Raw genomic sequence first — 25,147 nt, forward strand, 5'->3', positions numbered from 1 at the left:
GAACTAAGGCGTAACTACTCATTATGAGAGGGGACTCGTGCTCAACAGCGAGCCAAATATGGGTTGTTGATGATGATGATGATTATATCTATAATTTCTATAGTTACTAATATTATAGAGAGGTAAAGTTTGCGAGGTTGTAGGGGGTAATCTCTGGATCTACTAAACCGATTGAAATTGAAAATTATTTGATATAAAGCCACGTTTTTCGTTCAACTACATCAAACTCGTTCAGTGTATTTAGCACGCGGATAGTTGTTTTGACACAGGCATCGGTGAAGAAAGTATTTTCCAAAATTTCACCCTCCAAGGAGTGGTTCCTACTGGTTATAAATTCAAAATTCACGCGTACAAAATCTTGGGCATCAGCATGTTTATTATAAGCCTCTTATCTTTGCAGCCTACATTGTACTAATTGATGGATACGTACGTCCATACAAAAGTATTCAAGTGAGTGACTTTACATGTTTTATGAATAAAGATATTGGAGGAGCAACATCACTCGATCATTGGTCAATTTTTTTTCGCAAAATCATTCTTCACCATTAGTCTTTACATAATATGAAGGCGTACGATAAATCAGGGCATTCAGGACTTATCTGGGCCACCACGCAAAAGGCCAACGTAATTCTCGAAGAGGATAAATGAATTTGCTTGATTGAACTTTTTGTTTCGACGACATGTTTTAAATCTTTTTTGCAGTCTCATCTGATCATAATTGACGTTGCGGTATTTTATTATAGAATGAAAGTGTGTGATATACAGCATTTCCCATTATATGGAGACTGAAAGTTTTCCTTCTTTCTTTCAATCCGAGACTTGGTCGCTAACTATGGGCTTTATAAGAAGGCTCAAAGTCACTCAACAGGCGATGGAGCGAGTTACGCTTGAAGTTAATCTGCATGATCGAAACAGAAATGAAGAGATCCGCAGACGAACTAAAGTCACTGACATAGCTCAGCGAAGTTGATAAAGTGACCCCTCACTAGGATCGAGGATATCAAGCGGGTTGCAGGGAGCCGCTGGACGCTGGCGGCTCAAGACCGTTGTGTTTGGACGTGGACGTCCACCGGCTGTTTTTATTCGTAAATACCTTAATTGACATTTTGGTTGTAGTTATCTTTTTTTTCAAGTTATGTACTCTCCACTTCTGTATACATACCTGAAACAAAATAAAAAAAAATATTGTAACATACACTTACATCAAACGTTTCAACAACAAGAAACGGTTCAGCCGTTTCTTACAACACTCAATTAAAAGTTTCAGCAGGTATGACTTCAAAATGTTTGTTGAAAACATAGATATGTTTATTATTATATATTTTAACATATACAGAAGGGCTGGCTCATTTTTTGCGCAAAGATTCAGTCATGCTATCCAGCGCGGAAATGCAGCCAGTATTCTTGCCACCATTCCACGTAGGCATGATTTGTAAGTTAGCTTAAGTTCCTTATTGAATTCTTTCTGAATAAAAAAAAATTAACAAAAATTACATTTCAGATGGATTTGTTGTTGTTTTTTACCTTAATTCGGACCTTTGAACTAAACATAAATAGAAATCAAATCAACGACCCGTAGCAGCGTATCCAATCAGTGGAAAAATATACCCAAAGCATTCGTATAACCAAATTACTTATCTACTTGTATAAATTATTACGCAACCAATAACCATCCACGGTATGATCAGATTTGTATGCACACAAATCGATTACTTTCACCGTAACATCATGCTCGCTTTAACGTCATTATAAACTATACGGCAGAGTGCTCACTGATCTAAAACTCCATTTCGATAACAAAATGTTTTGTTTATAAAGTCAAAATTCATTTATTTCAATTAGGCTTAGTTTACAAGCACTTTTGAAAGGTCAAGATCATGTTAAAAATTTAATTTAATCTAATGGTGGTAATAATAGTCGAAAACTTAAAACTAAAGAGGGTTCCAAACGCGCCTTGCTCTGAGAAGAGCCTACAACAAACTCTCTGACAACAAAATATACTATCTGACTGATTAAGCAGATGGCCCACTTGCAGGAAAATTCACTAACTTTGACGTAAGTTGGCTACATAATAGAATTAACATCAAATTAATAACGACCACATTATTCGTATCGTAAAACCCATTGTTATTAAAAATAACATTGTCAACAGGGAAATGTCATTTACCTACTCTTGGATATCAATAAGAACATTATTCGAATTATTTTGGTTACTACGCGCACCGCGTTCGCTGCTTGGGCATAACTCGTTTTTTCTATTCCATTGAAATCTTTCTCTGAATGATAGTATTCTGTATTTGTGAACGCATAATTTCATGATGATTAATTGGGTCGTTGAGGCGTAAAAGTATAACAAAATCGCATTTATTACTTTTCGTATGGATATCTTTAGGACACTTTCACATTCAAATTCCTTTGTGATACAACCCTAAACGAGACAGATATAAACCATTTCCTATTAGATTGACGCCCATTACTCGCACGTCACGCGTCTGTAAAAATGATTTATTGTAGCAGTCAACGATCTGTAATGGCTTTTGAGATAAGTTACGATATTACGACTAACTAACTGTGGTTTTCAGATAAGATTGTAATATTGTGTTCAATTAATATTTTTTTTTTAATAACGTAAATATAGTTTCGCCCACGTAATGACTACAATGATAAGATATAGCTTATGACACTCACAAATACACATACATACAATTTAAATACAGTACTATTATTTTTAGAATTTGTTTAATTTTCAAAATAATCGATTGTGGTGTCATGAGCAAAATAAATCAAAGTTTGAGTAACATTGATTATTTTGTTAAGCCTTTGGAACATTCCATAATTACTTAATCAAAATATACTTTGATATATGTATAATTTTTACTTATAATGACACTAATTTAGATTTTTTAAAATATGCAATTGTATGCTTTAAATAAAACGTTTAGTGTATTGTTAACAGGACATAATGTCAAATTGAAAAGCTTGAATGGCCACTAAATGCTGTATCGACTGTTCATACAATACCACACAATTGATTTTATGGTGTTCCAATACGGTCACGCAAACCATGACTGGCATTTGGTTCCGGTAAATATACTCTTATATCCGGTTACTTCGTAAATGTAACGTAGACCGTGTATTCCTTTACAATAACATGTTAGAAAATGCATGATACTGTTATGTAACATTTTTTGACATCTTTTTATGCAAGATTTAACAACTCGATATCATGAATTACAGTGAGATGTATTTACAATAATTTATTATTTACACAAAAGCAGACTGCAATCTTAGATCAGTATTTTAAAGTAATGATTTGTTAACAAAGAAAATTTTTAACCGACACGGTTCTTATTATTGACCTATTTTATAACAGGATGTTTGTAAAGTATTACTTATATTTATGAGCTCGCAGGCATATGCGAAAAATAATGGTTATAAAGGTAATCAGTTATTTTATTTTATTTTATTTTATTTTATTTTATTTTATTGAGGGCTTACAAACAACATCATAGTACACAATCATATTATCATATTAGTAATATAAATAAAAATTATAACTATGACACCAGCTTCGGAAACCACAGATTACAATACTATAAAGTAGACTACTACGTACCTAAATACTTTATATAAAATTATTACAAACAAATTAAAAAAAAATTAAATTGAAAAGTGAATAAAAAAAAATGGATGAAAGAAAAGACTAAAGACTAAGACTAAATTATTAATTAACTAATAGCTAAAAACTCTGTAAGCGTTTTATAACCAACCTCTTGAAGGTACCTACACGTGTAGAAAAAATATCAATATTATTAAAGCACTCATTGTAAGATTGCGTCATTCTATATAATGGAGAACGTTTGCCCGCATTTGTACGGCAGTTGGTGGTAGCAAAGAGCTGATGCGTTCGAACACTTCGCATTCGAGCCCTGAGTGGTACTTTGTAACAAATTTTGCGCGTTAGGGCTACACAATCGTACTTATTATTACATAAATCATACAAGAGCATGACTTCGAGTTGCTTTCGTCTACACTTTAAGCCTAGTATATCATATTTTTCAAGAAGTTGGTTATAAGAAAGGTAACTCCGAGTACATTTATAGTGCATCCTGCGTAGAAATTTTTTTTGTACTGTCTCGAGGCTCTTTACATATTTATCATAAAGCGGATTCCAAATACAAACACCGTATTCTAATTGAGAACGAATTAGTGATTTGTATAAATGTAAATACGTTGCAGTTCTTTTAAAACCATTACTTGCTCTCATTACAAAACCATACATTCTATATGCTTTATTAATTATGTTTTGAACATGTATATCAAAATGTAATTTACAATCCAACGTTATTCCCAAGTCCTTAATACTGTCAACCTTTTCAAGGCTAACACTATCAAGTGAGTATGTTACATTGCTAATATTCTTTTTTTTAGTAAAAATTATATGTTTACATTTATTTAAACTTAAGCTTAATTTATTTTCAGAACAGTATGCCGTGAAGCTATTTAAATCTGCCTGTAGAAGGGAGTGATCATCTGGTGTTTCTATAGTTTTAAATATTTTAAGATCATCTGCATAAAGAAGAAAGTTACTATATTTGAAGCATTTATGAATATCGTTTATGAATAAAATAAACAAAAGTGGTCCTAATATTGATCCTTGAGGTACGCCAGAAGTGATCACAACCGTCTTTGAGCTAAAACCACTGATAATCACTGTTATATTACAAAACAAATCAACAGATTTAATGTTCTAATTAACATAAAGTTTCTGACATTGCGTTAATTTTAAAAACCAAGCTACTATTAAAACAAACAACACTTTTAACACGGTATTATCAATTTTTTTGTCGTTCGTCATTACATGGTGATCTGTCAACATTGTCTATAAGTTTATCGTTGATCGGCTTAACAGGACCGAACAAAGCGTCTCAGAGAGATTATTCGAACACTTATCTTATATCAGGAAGTGACGGCAACTCACTTTTGACTAATGGTCTGACAAACATTCTGATCTTGCTCAAAACAGCCGCTTCTTTTGATGCTCTTATACTAAGAATTAGAAAATTAAAAGATGGAGTTACGCAAGGTGGGGCTTTGGGTACAGTTCAATAACTATTATACAATTATGAAGCCTTAAAAATTTTATATGAATAAGATACAGAAACAATCAAAATATTTTCTTATGTTTTTAAAAATACCAAAGAAACAATGGAAGGAGATATCAAAGATGACGTTATGTAATTAACAAAAGCTTCTAAAAGAAATAGTGGTAAATATGTTTGTAAAACTTACATGTTATAAATAAGAAATGAAACAATCGGAGGTATTATTTAAATGCCCTTAGTAATTGTAGCTGTACAAGTATATTTGGCTCAAGGTTACCTTACCGACCGTATCTTACTGTTGCCTGCGGCCTGTCACTCGATACCAATATCTGCATATTAATATTATTATTTTCATTACAGTATAATTATATCTGGAGTAACTTTGTAGTTTTTTGTAAACCTAATTTCCACTGCACCGAGACAATTTAGTTTTTTTAAAAGCAATATAACTTTTCGTGGTATTTCTAAGGCGTAGTGCTCAGTTTGATTTCAGACCAAAGATAAAAGACTCAGACTAAACGAAAAAATAAATTTCTTGAAAATACTACCTGAGGTCTGCAGACCCATTTGAGTAATGATAGGTGTTACACACCGCCACACATTTATTTTTCCGATAAAAAAGTAACACTTTTTAATTAATGTAACAAAAGGATCTGTAGCATGTGGTAATTATTTGAAACCTTAATATTTTGCCGTAGAATATTTTTAACATTCGATAATAATTAATTCCGCGTTAAAATACATGTATGAAACATAAAATAAAATACTTGTAGAATATGATTCTAGTACTTTCCTGAATGCAGAATTTTAAAAATATAGAATAGTTCCAAGATTGGTAACGAACTAAAAAGTACTCTTTATTTTACAAGTATTAATACTTAACCAATAATGGTGTCAATACAGTAGAAGACGATGGAGAGCTAAGCTGGCAAAGATACACTATAATGCGGCACCGTACTGGAACGCTAAATCACTTGTCTTTTGCCGTAGTGATCACCAACCACAATAGAGGCATTGATCAAATCTAATTAAAACTTTACGCCATAAACCTTAAACTTTTCAATCATCAATCAACAGCCTATAACCAGACTGGACCTGAGCCCATTAAAAAAATATAAATGCCTAAATTGACTCCAGGAACATTTGGATATTATCACCGATCAGTCATTAATATTCCAGACAGAATAATAATAAAAAGCTAAGTGTTATGGTCCATTCATTGAATGAAAAAGGGAATTCAATTTCACTTTTATTTATTACTTCATCACATTACCTGTCTGCAGCTAAATAAGGAATCCACAATTTACAAAATGCGGCTCAAAATCGTGCAAAGAGCCAAGATTCTGCCACAGTTTGGCAACAATCGTGACGGGCGGTGACACTTTGTGTAATTTTTAGTTCATGAGGTCGTTTAGTCTGTGGTTAGCTGAATGAAATGGTTGGGAGTGTTTATTATCGGAAACTTTAATGACATAGAAAGAAGAATAATAGGTTGTATGTTCTGTTACTAAGTAACTTTTTTATCGAATGACCAGTTAACTCCAAACTATGCAGTACGCGGGAACTGTTTGATTCAGTCTCCTCTCAGGATGAGAGGGGTTAGGCCTTAGTCCACCACGCTAGCCCAATGCGAATTGGCAGACTTAACACACGTAGAAAATTTAGAAAATTTTCAGGTATGGAGGTTTCCTTACGATGTTTTTCCTTCACCGTTGGAGGCACGTGATATTCATTTCGTTAAATGCACATAACTGAAAAGTTTGAGGTGCATGACGGGACTGCGCCGGAAAGTTCATCCTGGGAATCGAACCTAAGTGTATACAGTATTTTGACCTTCCTAACAACCCTAAAAATTTAAAGTCGTATAAAAATGTATCATTGAGTGATGTATCATTTTTGCAAAAAAATATATCAGGTATTTATTGGAATTTTGAGCTATTATTTTATTTTTCACCTTGTTCAAACTGTTCCGGCTCGTACGCCGAGCGTGCACGTGCGGCGAGGAACGCGAATCTCTCCGCATTTCTCCTGCTTTCCTCCGGTTGAATAACCCCACTCATAGCGTAAGTAATTACGTCAAATCTACGAAGAATGTAAAATACTACGAGAGCTATCTACCGCATACGGAAAAATTAATTAATTGTTAAAAACATTTGTTAGAAAATAGCATATGTTAGCTGCTGGATACAGTCTGCTCTATACCGTGCCGTTTGGAGTCCTTAACTATAAATAAATTGGGAGACGGAGACGCAATTGCTACCTTGATACATCGTCGCAACGTCGCACCTTTATCGGTAAGCTTTGGAAAGGGTGCCCAGGAACTTTACAATCTTGTTCCTCCTTCTACCAAAGAGTAGCGAGAATCCCTAAACGGTGGCATCCATACGTTAGTTAAGATGTGGAATGCCCTTCCGGTGTTTATGTTTCCTGCTACCTACAACCCCTCCAAGGCAAGAGTGAGTAGGCAATTTCCAGGCAAGTGTGTCCCATCTTAGACGTCATTGCTTTCCATCTGTGATTGTACTCTATTGACCGTAAAAAAAGTCTACCAATGAACCATCGGTTGATAATAATCATGGAAAGATCCCTATAACTTTCTGTTGTCTGAATATTAGACTATAATTATTCGTTATCAACCCATATTCGGCTGCAGAGCACGAGTCTACTCTCAGAATGAGAGGATTTAGGTATTGAGAAATTTCTCACTTATGCAGATTTCCTCACGATGTTTTATCTTCACCGTTTGAGACACGTGATATTTAATTTCTTAAAATGCACATATCTGAAAAGTCTGAGTTGTTAAGTTAATTATTTAATGTTAAAAATATTAAGAAATACACAGTTTAAGTTGTATTAAGTCAAAAATACCTAAACAAATAAAAAAAATAATTAATTAATTAAATTTAAATATAGCAATTGCAAGGGCGGTAAAAGAATAAAAGCTGTATAATTAATGAGGTAACAAATAAATAATGTAGTCAACAATAAACGTCCATCAAAAGTCTTTTTGTCGATTTTTTTCTCTTTGTCTATCCAATGCTCTAGCCTCTAACTCGAAATAAATAATTAATGACATATTGTTAGTTGTGACGTTTTGTTCCGGGCTAAGCCGTAGGCAAAAACTAGTGATGAATGAAAGCCTTATTAGTATTTATTATTTATATCTAATTTAGCTCGCGGCGACCATATTTTTTGTCGTAGTCGAGAAAATAGTTTTAATTTAGATCATTTATTAATTCCGTAAAGATTTACGGACGTAGAATGCACCTTAATTATTTATTCAGGGTTCCGTAAATATTCTAAATAATAATATAATAATAAAACTCGTAGGATCTCTTGCGTATATGTAGGTATATATCCACATGTTGTCTCTAAGACGTCTTTCATTTTATAAAAGCTAAAAAACTGTCAACCATAATCAAAATAAATTTTTTTTTTCTTGCAATCGTCCTTTTATGTAGGACAATATTTTTAAAAGAAATAATAAATTAATCAGGAAATTTAAAAAGGATAGAGGCAACGCAACTAATATGTTTTATATCACGGAACCCTTCGCGTAACTATAGTTTACACTTAACCGAACTTTACTATGCAGCAGGTATGCGCAAGCACATTCCCTTCATCTGATGGAAAGTGAAGATGTCTCAGGAAATAGGGCGCGCTGCTTGGGAATGCTTTTCACTTTTGATGTAGAGATACCCATTACCCACCCATTATCTTAGAGTTTAAACTCTATTAAAGTAGTCTTTTGGATGTATTATTAAATAGTAATAGCGATACAAGGGTAGTTAAATAATATGCCATTAATCGGAAAACTTCCATCCCCAAACCATAATTAAATGTAGTAAAATTCATTAAGTCTTATCCTTGGGTGGTAACGTCACACTTATTGTATAAATAGTCATATACTCATCGATGGTTTAATAATAGAGTATTCGAGCATTAATTGTTAACATAGAAAAATGAAGTATACCCTTAGAATGAATACTATCTTACAATATAAATGCGAAAGGTCATTTGGAAAACTCGAAAACCGCTTGATACAGATAAAATTTGTCAAGGACGTAGGTTACAGTTAGGGCCGGATTAAGGAGGTCGACGAAGTCGCGGGCGTCCTCTAGTATTATTAAATTGTTTGGTTACCTTAGTATGGACAGGATGGAAGGGTTTACATTTATGGGACATCATTTTGCATATAGAGCGCGGGAAACGATTGTTTGCGCATGCAGGCATGTGATATTGCCGGACTTAATACAAATTTGCAATAGGTACATAGTAAACAGTGTTATATTTATGTGAAAACTTTTTGTTTTTTATAATTTAATCCACGTGCTACATGCACGTGGATTAAATTATAAAAATAACCTATTTGATGATATTAAGTAACCTAACCTTACCTAACCTAACCTACGTATTTGATATCAACAAAGAAGTATGTGTAATTCTCTGTCTTAACAGTAGACCTTACCTAACCTAACCTACGTATTTGATATCAACAAAGAAGTATGTGTAATTCTCTGTCTTAACAGTAGACAGTAACCAATCAGGTAACTGGGGTGCGATTTCGCTATTTTATACTCGGCAATGTAATAATTCGCCTATCAAGTTTTATTAGAATTTGAACTTTATTTCTATAGGATGCCAAAAATAGAATGTCACTAACAACGCAATTGCCATGGAAATGAGCGATGTCACATCGCTATAACTTTACAGAATGCTGGGGCTGATCTCTATAATGCCGAGGCATTGCAGGCAATGAGAGGAAACAGTTACCGAGCACACTCTCCGAAACATGTATATTTAATTGTAAGTTTCGTGGAATATGCATGGGGCTATTTAAAAGACGAACTAATGGAATGAGGATGGAGGAGGAATAAGAGGATGAACTAATCCCCCAAAGGCCGGAAAAGCATTAAAAGTTCCTCCAGTTATGCTAATGGCCTCGGTCAGAGGTAATCACTTAGCATTAGGTGATCCGCATTCTACTTTTCCCTCTATTTAAGCGATAAAATAATAAAACTGAACTTCACTAACACTTTACTCCATCCCTAGATATATCCCAGTCAGTTAACAATCCTACTAACAACAATAACTGAGGGCCTAGTGGCAGTTTGATACTGTTACTATCGAATTAACGTAAACGTGATTTTCTAAGGAATTGACACAGTGCCATCTAGTGGCACTACTGCACAACGGTTTCAATTCCATATACATTCGCGTTTACGGTAACGCGATAGTAACAGTATGAAAATATTGAAAACTCCTACTAGGCACACTGATTTGAAAAATGATAAGGGTCGGTTTCTCCACCTTCTGTTAAGTGTCGGTTAAGCTAACCATAAGTTTTGTCACTTACTTCATGTCAATGACAAAGACCTTGTAAATAAGCTATCAGATACTCATCAGAAGGTATAACCGTTAGGGCTGGTTATCTTATAAATACAACAACGAAGAGTAAGAGAAGTTGCAAGTAACACGACAGTTAAAACTAATAGCTCAAATGCATCAGTATTAGAAAGTTAACAAACATAGTTAAAGTGAATGAAGAGTTTCACTAAGAAATTACACACGATGCACAATTCTCTATAATTTATTGTTAAGAAAATATTTGTGCTACAGTGCCAAGTTATTTGTTTAATGCAATGGTAAACATGCGAAAGCTTTTTAATTCTTTGAATTTTATTATCATTTTTTCTAGTTATTTGAGATATTTATTTTTATTAATAATTCAAACTATCACATCACATCACTTAACTTTGAATCGTTCAGTGTGTCTGTTTGCAGTGACTATACCTCCTATCGGTCGAATACACTGAATTTCAACATACCTATTTGTAGGCAAAATACAATATTTTATACTCTGAGAGATAGAACTAATTATACTTAGATAAAAAGAGAAACTATCGTGAGTTTTATTCACATCAATTAAAGTAATATGAAACGCGTCATGATCCAAACTCATCGTTTGGATCGTGCAGCGTTGCAAGAACAAGCTCATGACTAAGGGCCCCGTATGAGTTCGAAACTAGTCTGCCATACTTCGACGTATTGCTTAATAAATTAGTGAACATAGATAGTAGACTGTAGATACTCACTTTACATTGACTTTACGACTTTTATTAGCTACAAAAAGCTCTTAAACAAAATTATGTAAACCTAGAAAAATACTCCCACTGATCTTACTGCGAATAAGCTCACTGAGTGTCGATAACGGTTGCTAAAAAATAATAAAATTGAAAATTGAAAAAATAATAAAAAACTTTACAGCCTTAATTGCCTTTCATGTTAATAGGTGACACGCAAAGTGCAGTTTGTCAGCATATAGTTGATATGTCAAACATTTAAACAAATATTGGAAGTGACTATTTATACGTAAACCGTACGAAATAAAGTATTTTATTCATACTTCAGTCGTACGACTAATAAATGCGAAAGTAACAGTTTTTGCCTGTCGTCTGTCTGTCTTTCTGACATCTATTAAGTTTTCACGGCTAAACCACTAAACCGTTTTGGATGTGACCTTGTAGCAGAACATAGGCTACTTTTTGTCGTGAAAATTTCACCCTATAAGGGGAAAACGGAATTTATCGGACGGAGTCATAGTAATCCGCTAGTTCTTGTATAAAAAGGAAATAATAAATAATAATAATATAAATAATAAATAAATATACTTAAACAATACACATCACTACCTAGCCCCAAAGTAAGCATACAGAGTATCTTGTGTTATGGGTGCTATGATAGTTAATATTATAATATTAATATACAATTATATACTACATATAAATACTTATATAATGTATAAATACACACAGACACTGGAAAACACCCATGCTCATCACACAAATATTTTCCAGTTGTGGGAATCGAACCCACGGCCGTGGATGCAGAAAGCAGGGTCACTACCCACTGCGCCACGCGGCTGTCAAAGGAAGGACTTGGATTAAAATTTAATGAAATACAGAACCGTATTAAATGAATACGCTCGCGCCAATCACTTGTTTATAATGAAGGTGACTGTAGGCAGTAAGGACGTCGGGTTCTACACGATAGGTATAACGAGTTTTCCATAATGTCACACAATCGCAACATTTTATACATAAAGAGCCGTATCGATCCGTGCCACTCGGCAACTGCTTGCCACCAAAAAATTTGCCCATGACTTAATGGGTATTTATAAGTGCCAGGAAAGTTTAGGTAATTGTAATTAAGTAGACTATATACCGTGATATATAGCCGTGATAGCCCAGTGGATATGACCTCTGCCTCCGATTCCGGAGGGTGTGGGTTCGAATCCAGTCCGGGGCATGCACCTCCAAATTTTCAGTTGTGTGCATTTTAAGAAATTGAATATCACGTGTCACAATCGGTGAAGGAAAACATCGTGAGGAAACCTGCATACCAGAGAATTATCTTAATTCTCTGCGAGTGTGAAGTCTGCCAATCCGCATTGGGCCAGCGTGGTGGACTATTGGCCTTATCCCTCTCATTCTGAGAGGAGACTCGAGCTCAGCAGTGAGCCGAATATGGGTTGATGACGACGAGACTATATACAATTTTAGGTGTTACGTTTTGATGACTTAGCTAACCTACAAAAAACAAAACGTAACAGCTAAAATTGTTAAGTTCGGTGAAAAGTTCAATTATCTTGACTTAGCAGATTATATCTGAATAGCAATGCCTACTGAACAACTGATTTTATTGGTACAACGCAAATACTACATTGGAAATAATAAAAATAATGCTATTTCCAGAGCATTTATTGTATGTTTCTGAATGAAACGTATTTCAAAAAGTTTTTAAGCAAATTAATTATGTGTATCATAATTTGATAGGTTTCCTTTAGTGGAAACGACCAAAGAATAGACTTTTTCATTAAATCTAATATCTATCTATTATGTCTATACGACGTTAAAATCAATAAATAATCTAAATTTCTCAGTGCTATGAATATTCCGTATTCTTCGATACATTAAATACACTATTAAATATGCGAAAATATCGATACTATACAAAAATAATAATATCACGCGTGGACTTCGTGATATAACAGGTTCTAGACGTGATATATACGACATGCATATTTATATATATTTAATATTTATTCATTTATTAAAAATTTTATCAAAGATCGTTTTAAGTTAAGTTTGTTTATTTAAGTAATGTTCAACACTAGGTATTTAATTATTTTTTATAACTATTACCCTGGATCATACTTTAGTAGAACACTAATATTATCTAATGATATCTTCGAAAGTTATATTTTAATAGAAATAGAAAAGACATATTTTGTAAAGTATTAGTAATTTTAGTTACTTGAATTTTATTTAAGAGTCAACGTGAAGTGTAAACAGAATTAGTGAAAGCAGGATCATTAACTTAGTTTGAATGCAAAAATAGAGCATTGCAATAAAGGCAGTGTTAATCCTTGAATAAAGCTTCTTGGCTTTTTCTTCTAATTTTTATTATGTATTATAATCGAGTACATTCCATTTAATAGATGTTCGGTGCAGTTAGTGGTCACTTCAAATGATACATTCCCAAAGTTAATTACAAAAAAACTACTTTGAAATTACTTAAACTAACTACTACTAAACTACTACCACAATAATAAACACTCAACAAAAAATTTTTAATCTTGGTACCATGGAAAATGGTAAAATACCTATACTACGATATATTTACATAATATATTTACTCATACTCGTAGTTATTGGAGATCAAGGTATAGACAAAATCCTGACATCATCCGTACTATCCCATAAAACTTGATCATCCAGCCAAAAGAGCACGATGAACAAAGTATTAGGAATCTGTTTATTTATAAGAATGTGAAACATTCTCATACAATTCGATTAGGATCTATTTGTTAGGATCCGGTTCAGCTGTACCCTTGCTCGAGATCCTCTTCGTTAATTTATATCTTTGTGTTTTGTTGTTAATCTTCTTTATGTATTTTAAATGTTTCATTACCATATATCACTCCTTATATTAGGTTTGCAGCTATTAATAGTATGAATATAATTAAAAGCTTTTTCTTTGCAAATATATATTTTTTGTAATAAAGTGGTAGATAGTGAATGATAGTGCACATTTGTGTACTAAATATGATATTGAATAGCCTCTAGATGAAATTCAACATCATAACAGAAATTCGAATAACAAATTTATTTGATATGACAAAATTCAAATTATTAAATTTGAATATTAGCAGTAGTTACTTTGCGCAAGTTCATAATGTACATACAATGAATAATAAATTTATTTTCAATAAAAAGCTGACGAATTTCAATTGCAAATTTTACTGAATAATATTCAATTACAAAGGCTTTGCTGTTGAATAAATTTTATTATTCATTGCTAAATAGTTATAAGCAGTGACCACAATATACTATAGTCATTCATATTACTCAATCAATGACCAAATGTTAACGAAACGCAGTTTGTAATCGTTCGTCACTTATTGATGTAAATTTTTTGTGCACATATTGTACAACCCGTCCTCTGGTTGTTTGCCTAACGGTGGCTGGCATTGGGAAGTGTCAAGTGCCAAATTGGCTTTGAGATTTCACTTTTTTTACGATGTTGAACGGAAATAGTTATGCAGTGCATACTTATACTCATAACATGATATATATTATCGTTTGTCGTAAACGCATGTTTTCCAAGCAAGCGAATGATTCTCACGTCAAATTCTTAGACACTCGCTTCGCTGAAAGTTCAAAAATATAATCCCTAACTCAGCTTGAGGTATTACCACCACTAGATTGAATCCCACATTATAAACGCGAATGTTTGTATTAATGCATGGATGTTTGTTAATCATACACGTAAATATTACTCGAAAAATTTGACTATTTAAAACAGAGAAAGATTATGACTAGTTATCATATGCTTGGTTTCCGCAGAATTTGTAAAAAACTAAATTTCAAGTTTAGATGAGCGTTATTTTTTTGATAAAAATAAAATTGCATAGCATTTGATTATTTATAATTATGGCAATATAAACTCATATATTTTCACAATATCTGCCTTATTTTAACGATCCTATCAACCTAACAACATTTTAAAACGTACCTAATATGATAATCCACACGAAACAGTATTGATAAAAACTTATTTTATACACATTTGTTCTACAAGTTAAGTGATTTAAAAAGTACATCAAATTCAATTATCTTTTACAACGTTTCAACGCGTGTTATTTTTTATACCATCGTCTCAGAAATGCAATCCATTAGCACCTTAAGCGACCGAATAAAAAGAGCTATATTTGCATAGATAATTGTGATCAAATATATTTATGAAAATCGTAACTTATTACCGAGATGTGACCTTATCGCGCCGATCAAACATGTTTTATCAATAGGCATAAAGCACCTACTCGAGTACGGAAAACAACGTCGGTATTTAATATTCAAATAATGCGGACCAGTTTCTTCTGTACCATTATTATTTTCTACACTCGAGGCTATTCACAATTATTAAAAATTATTGTGTTTGGAAAGTGTCGCGGACATGTTTGTACACTAAAGTACAATCAATGAGGTGCCTCAATCAACGATTTAGAATTTTAGATGACTGTAGTGTATTTTTTCTAATCGGCTTATAGAATCCAGATCGTCCTATAACCTCACCAACTTAGCTCTTTCTAATATTGGAATAGATGTAAAAAAAAAATGTAATTTTTTCAGTAAAACCGTCAGTCCTTGGAGAACACACTCGCACACGTTTAGCCGTCGGTTTCAATCATTTACAAATGAAGTTAGTCGTTAAAGAATTTAATATTACTTTAAGCCCGCCAACCCGCAAATCAGCACTATAGTGGGTCTTAAGGCCATATTATGAGTATACCCTCTCCTGTAAGGAGGAATTTTTATTCCTATTAGAAGGATTGTTCTATATACGAAGCCCTGAGTCTGCGTCTGTATTGAAGAAAAAAAATGTTTAAAAAGGGTGATAATGATGATGTTTATGCATTGGAGTTGGATCTAGACTGCTTCGTTCTTTAAACTAAAATTGTAGTCGTGTATTCTGAATTATGATTATTAAAACATCCTAATAAATTTTATTACTTTATAACAAAAGAAAATCTTTAGTTATCTTTAATATTAAGTGTTTGCTATCCATAAGATTTATAAGCAGGACACACATAAAAATTTAATGTCTTCGCATAAATAATGAAAACTTCGGCATTTTAATGTGTTTTATTTGTCTGTGTTTGTTATCTAATTAAGAAACTAAGATACAAAAATATATTGCACATGCGATATTAATTTTAGCAACTAATTTAATATTATTTTATACCTATATACTATGAATAAAATCATATGAATGAAAAATTTATAGATTCTCGTCATAGTACACTAATAATAGCATACGTTCATATAATATAAAATAAATTCCTTTATATTTATAATTTCTTATAAATTTTAATTAATGATGCAACCTTTCAGTAAACAATACCGTATGTAAGCATCATCAAACGTGTAGTTTAAAACTAAGCAACTCTTAACAATACTGAACCGAAACTTGAAAAGATTTGCCCGTGTGTTTAGTTATCGTACTTTGAATCACGAAGTCCTGAGTTCTTGTACTGAGATATTTTTTTCTAAGAAATTTTCAATGAAAATTCTTAGGTCTTAGTTTGGGAGTTATACCTGGTGTCCCGATTATTACCGTTATCAAGTGGCCAAGTGCGGAAAAGGCCCAGAAAAGAAGAAGAAGATTTTATTCAGTCAATTTAGTTGATAATGATAAAACCGATAGAATTCAATCTAACAAATATATCAATCAAAAATCACGAAACACGCAATTTAAACGTGCACACTACAAATGCATATTCACTGCATTTTAAGGATAATTTGGAAAATCGCCTGAAAGTGCCGGATATGCTCAAAAAAACGCGCAACCTAAATTGAACCCTAATGCGTTTATGTTTAAAATACAATACACAACGGCAACGCGTACTCGACCGCCGTTTCACGAATCGGAAAATAGATAATAGTGCTGTTGTAAAATACACCTATTAAATCATGTTCTTCCGATGGCCTTAAAACTCGGAAATGTGTGTAAAACAATGCTATATTACGCGTCTATATGTAATATGTAAATGGTTTGGTAAATATACTTACATGAGATGAATAAAACAGGGAAATATTCTTCGCATCAATTATGCAGTGAAGTCAGCTCACACAAAAAACCAGTATTTGGTAGTAAAGTTCAAGATAGTTACCTACATGTTTTAGTTTAAAATATTCTGCCATTCTTGTGGTTATATTATACCCCCCCTTAGGCCTCCTTAATCCGGCCCTATCACAAAATCCTTTTTTAGCGGACCTCTACTAACTATAACCTACGTCCCTGCCAAATTTCATCTTTGTACGTCATACGGTTTTCGAGTTTTCTTGATGAACGACCTTTCGCATTTATATATTAAGATCAAACAAAAATATCTCAATCTAATTAAAATTTATACATATCCGGAAATAATTAATCCCGCACAAAATAAAAACGATCAATAAAGATTTCGGCATACTAAAAATTGTCTTTGAAGTCTGTAGTTTTTTTCACTAAATTCACCTTTCCATTCACTTGACTCCTAAATGGACGACCGGTCGTTACGTGACATGTAAAAAAAAATATAAACTAAACTAAGGGCAATAGGCGAGCACAGTATCATGCTCCGCACGATAGAGGAATATAAAGACTTTTTTTTATGGCTCACAACGGTAGATTAAAACCGCATTCCCTGACTGTCGGCTTCTTCAATGCAGACGGGCTTTTCGATAAAATATTCGCGGGCAGCGAATGGCTAATCTTCCAAGCCAATAGGTTTTCACAACGCTTGAGTAAGTACACGCTTAGCATCATAGTCTCCCTTACCATATTACGTCAAACCTGGCCAAACAACCTGCAAACACATATTGTCAACGATGACAATACAAAACGTTATTCGGCTAAACGGCCCATTAGCTTTCCTTTGTCATAAATTTGTATATATCAAATTGTATCACAATATAAACGTGGGATTTTCAACCCTATGTTATTGTAATACGATGTATGTGCTGCTACTAGGCGTGCTTGTTTTTATGTTAATTTCTATTCTTTAGTACAAAGTCGACGTGATGAAATCCGTGGAGGGTAGCGTGGGACTTTCGGAATCATTCATTGAATGTTTATGTCGATAATGACAATGCACAGGTTGCTCTAAAGTTTTAGGTTAAACTAGTCGATGCTAGTCGTGTGTCTTATTTATTGTCGGAATAATAAAAATAAACAATTTATCCGGTAACCGTATGAATAAAATAAATTTAAACGCACGGTTGTTGTATTGCTATTCAAAAGTTTTATCTAACATTAGACAATTGTCTTTTAAAACCTTCTGTATTTTTAGGTCGGGACCTCAAAAGGAAATCATGGAATCCTTGATCACTTTGTTGTCTGTCTGTCTGTTTGACTATCAAATCCGTTTTCGTAACAATTGCGTATTTAATTTGGCCAGGCGTTAATCGCAGCAATTTATTGGGGTTTATGTTGCACTATGTTAAGTCTTAACTTTATCAATTAGTATTATGTACCAACTAGTATTATTATTATTAAAGAGGTTTTTTGGTAGCAACCATAGCTTTGGTTTTCATTATGTTTGGATCTGTACTATCTGAATACTAGTGCAAGCTTGATGGCAACTTTAGGTAACTTAAGAAAATAAAAAATGTTATTGTTGCATTTCAGTATTAACTTTCAAGACCCCAACGTATACTATGACGTACCTACTCAATAATTCACCAAAAACTACGTCCTTCTAACTAACACATAGGAGTAAAATTCTGTTTGTACAGACAAAAATAAACATTGTGATAGTGCTTTGCCGCAAGAGCTCTATCACAAAGACGTCTACTACCTAAACGAGATATATGTATGTCAGTCAAAGTCATATGAAACTGCGAGGCACGTCTAGTGTATTATAATAAAAGGAGGAAGGCAATTCTCAAAGGAAAGTAGTCATAACAGCTTTTGCTTATAACGTGACGTAACTTGTGACCTAAGACGCTATGCTAGGTCTTACTTGTTACTATAAATAAGATACAACTTATTGAATTTAGGTAGGTATATTTTTAGTGATAGACACTTCTACCTACCAAAAGTTTTAAACCACTTCAAATAAAAAAGGGGGTTCACATTTCGACGCGTTTGTTATTTACGAGTATCTATGGATTCCTCATTTATTTTTGATTTTTTTTGTTTAAAAATACCTTCAAAATTAAAAATTCGCTTTCCTGTATAGTACACACCTATTTGTATTTTACCATGCCGAATATTTTTTTTCTAAAAATATTTTTGACTTCAAAGTTTTAAAATTACAGATATACAAGGCACAGGTATGCATATATGCATTCTACCCTCCGAATGTTACTCTGTAAATTGGTCATTTAACAACTTAATAGCTCATTCTACTTGTTTTGTCAACTGTACACTTTTAAATCAGACGAGACGGAACACATACCCGGAACTCATGACTCAAAGGTCACCAAAACACAGTTGCAGAGAAGTGTGAATTGATAATTACAACAAAAACAATTAATATTCAGTTAAAGTTTAAGTATTTCACAATAACTAACTTTAACCACAAAATATTTTAATGTAAACATTTTATTAGTCTCCTAAACTGGTCATATCATTTTGCCATATTAATGGCTATTCAAAGGTCACCAGACAAACATTAAATTTAATGTATTGTAATTTGCACTTCAGTTACGTGTACATTAAATTGTGTAAAATAATGTTTATTGATTTAACAAAGGTTTGCGCAACTACTGATCTAACAAGTTTAATTAAAAATTAATTAAGGCCCAAGCCAAAAGTATGTGGTATTATTTCCGACATTGCTAATATTTGTTATTGATATAACAAATGAAAATGGAAAATGTAGTCTATCTTTTGCTGTCATCTAATGGATATTTATTATGACTAACACAGTAAAAGGGAATCTCCCGAAGTTTAAGTTAAGTGAACGCAAAATAAAGAGGATCTTAAAAAAATATCTACTCGTAAGTATGTAGGTACGACATAAGTAATAGAACCACAAAATTTTAGTAGCTTGATAAAAAGTGGTAGTTTCATCATAAATCCATGTTATGGCCTCTTTGATTATTATCTTTTTTGAATATATATTGTATAATGTAAAAGCAGATGTCATGGTTCAACATAATTTGTCACTATCAGATTGCATTCAATACTCCATTGTAAAGACATCAACGCGCTTTTGTCGTTCCCATGTCTACGAGCATTGTAGCGCTTAACTTAAACGTAACTTGGTTAAAAAAAACTGTTCAAAATTCAAACAATTACAACTTCACCTCAAATTATATCTGAGGTACGTAATTAATATGCAATTTCGTACATTAAACGTTTGTATACAAATCAAGTTCCGCATCAATTTACGTATTACGCACGAACGTCTAATTTAAATGTGCAACAATTATTACATTAGGGAACCACATTTTGAAACTTATCGGTTTTCTGTCACCGTTTCCGTAATTGGCGTTGCGTAAGATCGATTAAAAATAAAGCTAAAACTTACCGCTTGCAAAAAATCTGAAGTGAAAGTCGGAGTACGCAGCTATTCGCAAGCGCTGTACGTCACTATTGCTGGCACACAACACTGTTGCACTATTGGTGGCATAAGACACTGTGTTCTATTTTTGAAAATTTTCAGGGAATTAGGGCGGTTTCGGGTTGCGCGCTTCAGTGAGGCGCGCGCGGTGGCGTCGGGCGCACGGGGCGGCTTGCGGCGAGAGACTGCGCGCGCGGCTCCCACCATCCGCGCCCGAAATACTAATCACCTTGCTATCGAGTGTGATTGGAACGCAAGTTGCAGGATTCGGCGGATTGATTAAATATTCATATAGCCGGTATAACTATAGCTTATATACTAATAATTCATATGTTTATTTTTTTCTTAAGTTAGTGTAAGTATATCATTTATTTCGGAATGATGTATTTATAACTAGCGGACGCCCGCGACTTCATCCGCGTGGAATTGAGTTTTTCACAAATTTCGCGGGTACCATGGATTTTTCCGGTATGAAAAGTAGCCTATGTGTTAATCCAAAGTAAAAGCTATTTCCATTCCAAATTTCAGCTAAATCGTTTCAGCTACTGAAGCGATTTGGCTGAAATTTGGCTGAGAATTCGCAGCGTAAAAGAGGAACAAACATATTTACACACTTTCACACTTACACACAAGATTTCGCCTTTATAATGATAATGTGATGTACATTTGATTTACATTTGTAATTTCTCATGTTCTTTATTTTATCGAGAATTATCTATACTGTTCTTTAAGTTTAACTTTATTTTAATCTTTTCTTCGAATTCAATTTAGCTACTTTCACACAATGGAAAACATTAATTAGTTTAAACGGACCTTTACTGACGTAATCTTGTGATTTTATTAAAGTCTCCTAGAGAACAAAACCTTATCTTATTTCTTAATCTAAGTTTAAAATCTGTTGGATTACCTTTAGTTAACTATAATATATTGTAGTCTAAGAGATTGGTACCTTATTTATTTTAGTAAATGTACAAATGAACAGGTCCTGAAAAATTATGTTTTATTCATGGCACTTAATATTTTACATACCATAGAACATAGATATAGCACTAAAGCTGGAGCTTCAGCTACCATAGCTATTTATTTTTTAAATAGGTATGGCAGATCACTAAATATTAATAAGAAAACTAAATTAAAAAAAACTCGCTCAGTACTTGTAACTTGGGCCACAACCTCTCAAGTGAGACACGGATCTAAATGACGATTCTCATTTCTCCCACATTATAGTTAAGGTCACAGTGACACCCAACTCTGACGTGACTCGGGTCAGACTCATACGGGTCATTGTCAACTTTAGCTAGTTCTTTTCCGCAGGAGTGACCTTGAGATTCTGTATTAATTATTTCGATGAAATAACCAAGCTGATGTATTTGGAAAGTAATTTGACAATATTTAAACAAGTTCTGAGCCAAAATATTTCATATGTTTGCCAGCAACTTCATTTGCTTGATATTTCTTATAATATCAAGAAAATGAATGTTATCTATTAAATGTAAATGATATTTTTTTAAAGACCAAATACTGATTTTTTTTTTTAATTATTAGACTATATTTTCTAAACCAGCAGTAGTGTCAACACAAACAGACAGACATACCGTTTCAAAGTATGTTTTGTAAACTAAGCCTATTTTATCAGTTTTTCGCAAATCCCGCGGAAACCATTGACTTTTCTGGGAGTTAGCTTACATGTTGTTTGTTCAATGATCTCCTCTATCGTCCATTGAAAGCCCTATTAAAATCGGTTCATCTGTTTCAGAGATTAGCTCGGACAAACAGAAAGACATACAGACAGACAGAAAACATTCAAAATAGCTTTATTGTTTTAGTAACGTGTAAAAATAGCCATAAACACTTAAAATAACACGTTTATTATCTGTCATTTATTTATCTTTTTTTATTTTTTAACTATGTTTTATATACAAAAACAAAACACTATTAAAAATTTATAAAAAACATTAACCCTCCCGCTGCAAGACATTTGAGTGCCCAAGCAACCGGTGGTCAGGGCTTCAGAGTAAGTAACCTCCACACAATACGCGTCGTCACAGGAATCACTGCTTTCTGTATCCGACTCTTGATCCAACAGTTAAGCGAAAGCTTCTTAAGGTGTTGGTCAAAGCTTTTTACTATAAGACCACTGACTGAAAGAACTATCGGAACAACAAAAGTTGTAATCTCGATAATTCACACACACGGTTCATTTTTAAGTCACACACAGGCACTTAAATTTTATTCATAATATGATTTGCAGTAGAAAACTTTCAAGAAGTGTAACATAACAGTACGTGGCTACAATTCAGTTAAGTGTTTGGAGTCAAACTTTGTACTATTATATTATATACTGTGGTCAAACAAACCCCGACAGCCTATCATAGTGCCATAGAGTAACTTCGTTTCTCTTATTGCGATAACGTCAAGTTATCAAAACTCGTCAATGATTTCAACTATTATAATGTTTATCTAATTATTGTGTTATCTATCAAAGTAGTGATTAAGTTATCTTCTTTCTAATTATTATTAGTACATTTCACGAGATAATTCTTACATTATGTACCAGATACGTAATTATGATAGAATTTAAAGATTCATTTATATAATGTAATGTTTTCAACTAATTTACTCAATCATATTTTATGTATAAAACAATAAATAAATTGAAAATGAGAAATCTGGTAAATTATGTAGTTATGCTAATCAGACCTAAAGCAAGGACTTTTTTATTGTTTACAAGTTAATTTTCAGTTAAAAACTAAAATTCAATCTCATCTGATGGTAAGTGATGGTGTAATCTGACTTGGAAGCGGGCTAACTAGTTGGAAGTTGGATGAAAACCCACACCCCTTTCGATTTCTACACAATATCGTATGTAACGTTAAATCCCTTGGCGGTACGTCTTTGTGCTCGTAATTAGCCAGCTTATAATAGTCTTAAAATAGACAATATAAAATCCTGATTTCGAGGGAATAGTGTTACAAGAGTCAAGTGATAATCTAGTCAGGCTACGAACTAAAGTATTATTTTTCCTTAGAATAATTTGAAAATGTTATTTTGAGATAGGAATTATCATTAATATCATATAGTAATCGCTAAAGAGTCAAACATTATCATCCTAAGCCCACCAACCCGCATTGCAGCAGCATAGTGGATCTAAACTACAAATCCTCTCCTGTAAATATACTCTCTAGCCCAGCGCTGGGCTATTACAAGCAGATTTTGGTGTTGTTAAAAATAGTGCACTTAAGCGGAAATTGAATCTAAACCCTTCACTAGTGTAATTGATGTTAAGTGATTCATCATACGCAACCTACGACAAGCAATAAGCAATTAAACATACAAAACTATTTACACTTGTAAGTAGATAGTTGTAGGATGCGCGTCGGGCGTCAGACGTACATAAGGCTTGTTAAACAACCTTTTCTATGACCATTCTGTAAATTAAAATCCTTTTTTCGACTTTTTGACCTAAAATTAGGATTCTGTTATTGTGTGGATGTCATGTGGATGGAATCCAATGTGGATTGTTAAACATTTAAAGATTTTCAATAAAATATACCTAACAATTCCCCAATGACCATAAAAATTGTAATGTTTCAACTATATATCAGATATTTAATTATATTTTGTGTAAGTTTATAAAATTCCGAATTATTGAGGTGAATTTGTCGGAATGTGCCCAATTGGTTTTAAATCATTCTGTGGTTGTTATTCATAAGCTTGTTTATGCTTCTGTAATAAAATTCTTCAAGATCTGACAAAATGACTCTGACATTGGAGTTTAACTGAAATTGTACTAACGCAATTATTAGAAAAGTGTTTGGATTTATTCAGGAGCTCTACCACGTAGTTATTTCAAACTCATATAGTATAGTATATTCTATGTACGCAATTATTCGCTATATATGATAAATTAGGATGTGCATCACAAGATAATTGTCTACAATTATCGTTAAATATCACTATCGCTATCTTTCCCGAAGCGGTACCATGGAAGGAAGAACGATATTAACCGCTATTGGTCAGCAAAACTATCTCGTCAGGAGATATATCGTTGACAAATGTTAGGCGATAGTGGTACCATCATCGATTTCCTATTAAAAAGTGGATGCACAATCAGCGTCCAAAAAACGTCCCCACTCAATGAGTGCCAAACACAACTAACTTCTTGGCACTCATTTCAAGTAGTCGCATTTGCAAATTCAACCATAAACTCAATCCTTAAGGTTTTATTTGCTCTGAATTTGGAATTTTATTGAATACTGGACTATATTTAAAGGCATTTAGGTATAACTTTCTTTACCAATCATTCTAAAACTGTCAAAATTGGCCGGTTTTTAAGTGAAATTCTCTACATGATTGTGCGTCCTTTTATTATAAGAGGTCAATGGGTACCTTTTATTTTTTTACAATTTGACATTGAAGTGTTGCA

The 25,147-nt window shown here is 33.1% G+C and overlaps 1 protein-coding gene across 2 annotated transcripts in view; it reads right to left on the reverse strand.

Moving 5' to 3' along the window:
• LOC112044206 (uncharacterized) overlaps positions 1–25,147 on the reverse strand; it is a 232,273-nt gene that overhangs the window by 136,243 nt on the left and 70,883 nt on the right. The window contains exon 1 of one of the 2 annotated variants that reach the window (XM_024079958.2): positions 20,689–20,913. The exons of the other annotated variant lie outside the window; for it this stretch is intronic. The gene's annotated coding sequence lies outside the window, so the exon portion shown is untranslated. Of the gene's footprint in view, positions 1–20,688; positions 20,914–25,147 lie in introns of those variants that run through there. 2 annotated transcript variants of the gene reach the window in all.

The sequence above is a fragment of the Bicyclus anynana genome, chromosome 1 (assembly GCF_947172395.1).
Source record: "Bicyclus anynana chromosome 1, ilBicAnyn1.1, whole genome shotgun sequence".
Taxonomy (NCBI): Eukaryota; Metazoa; Arthropoda; class Insecta; order Lepidoptera; family Nymphalidae; genus Bicyclus; species Bicyclus anynana.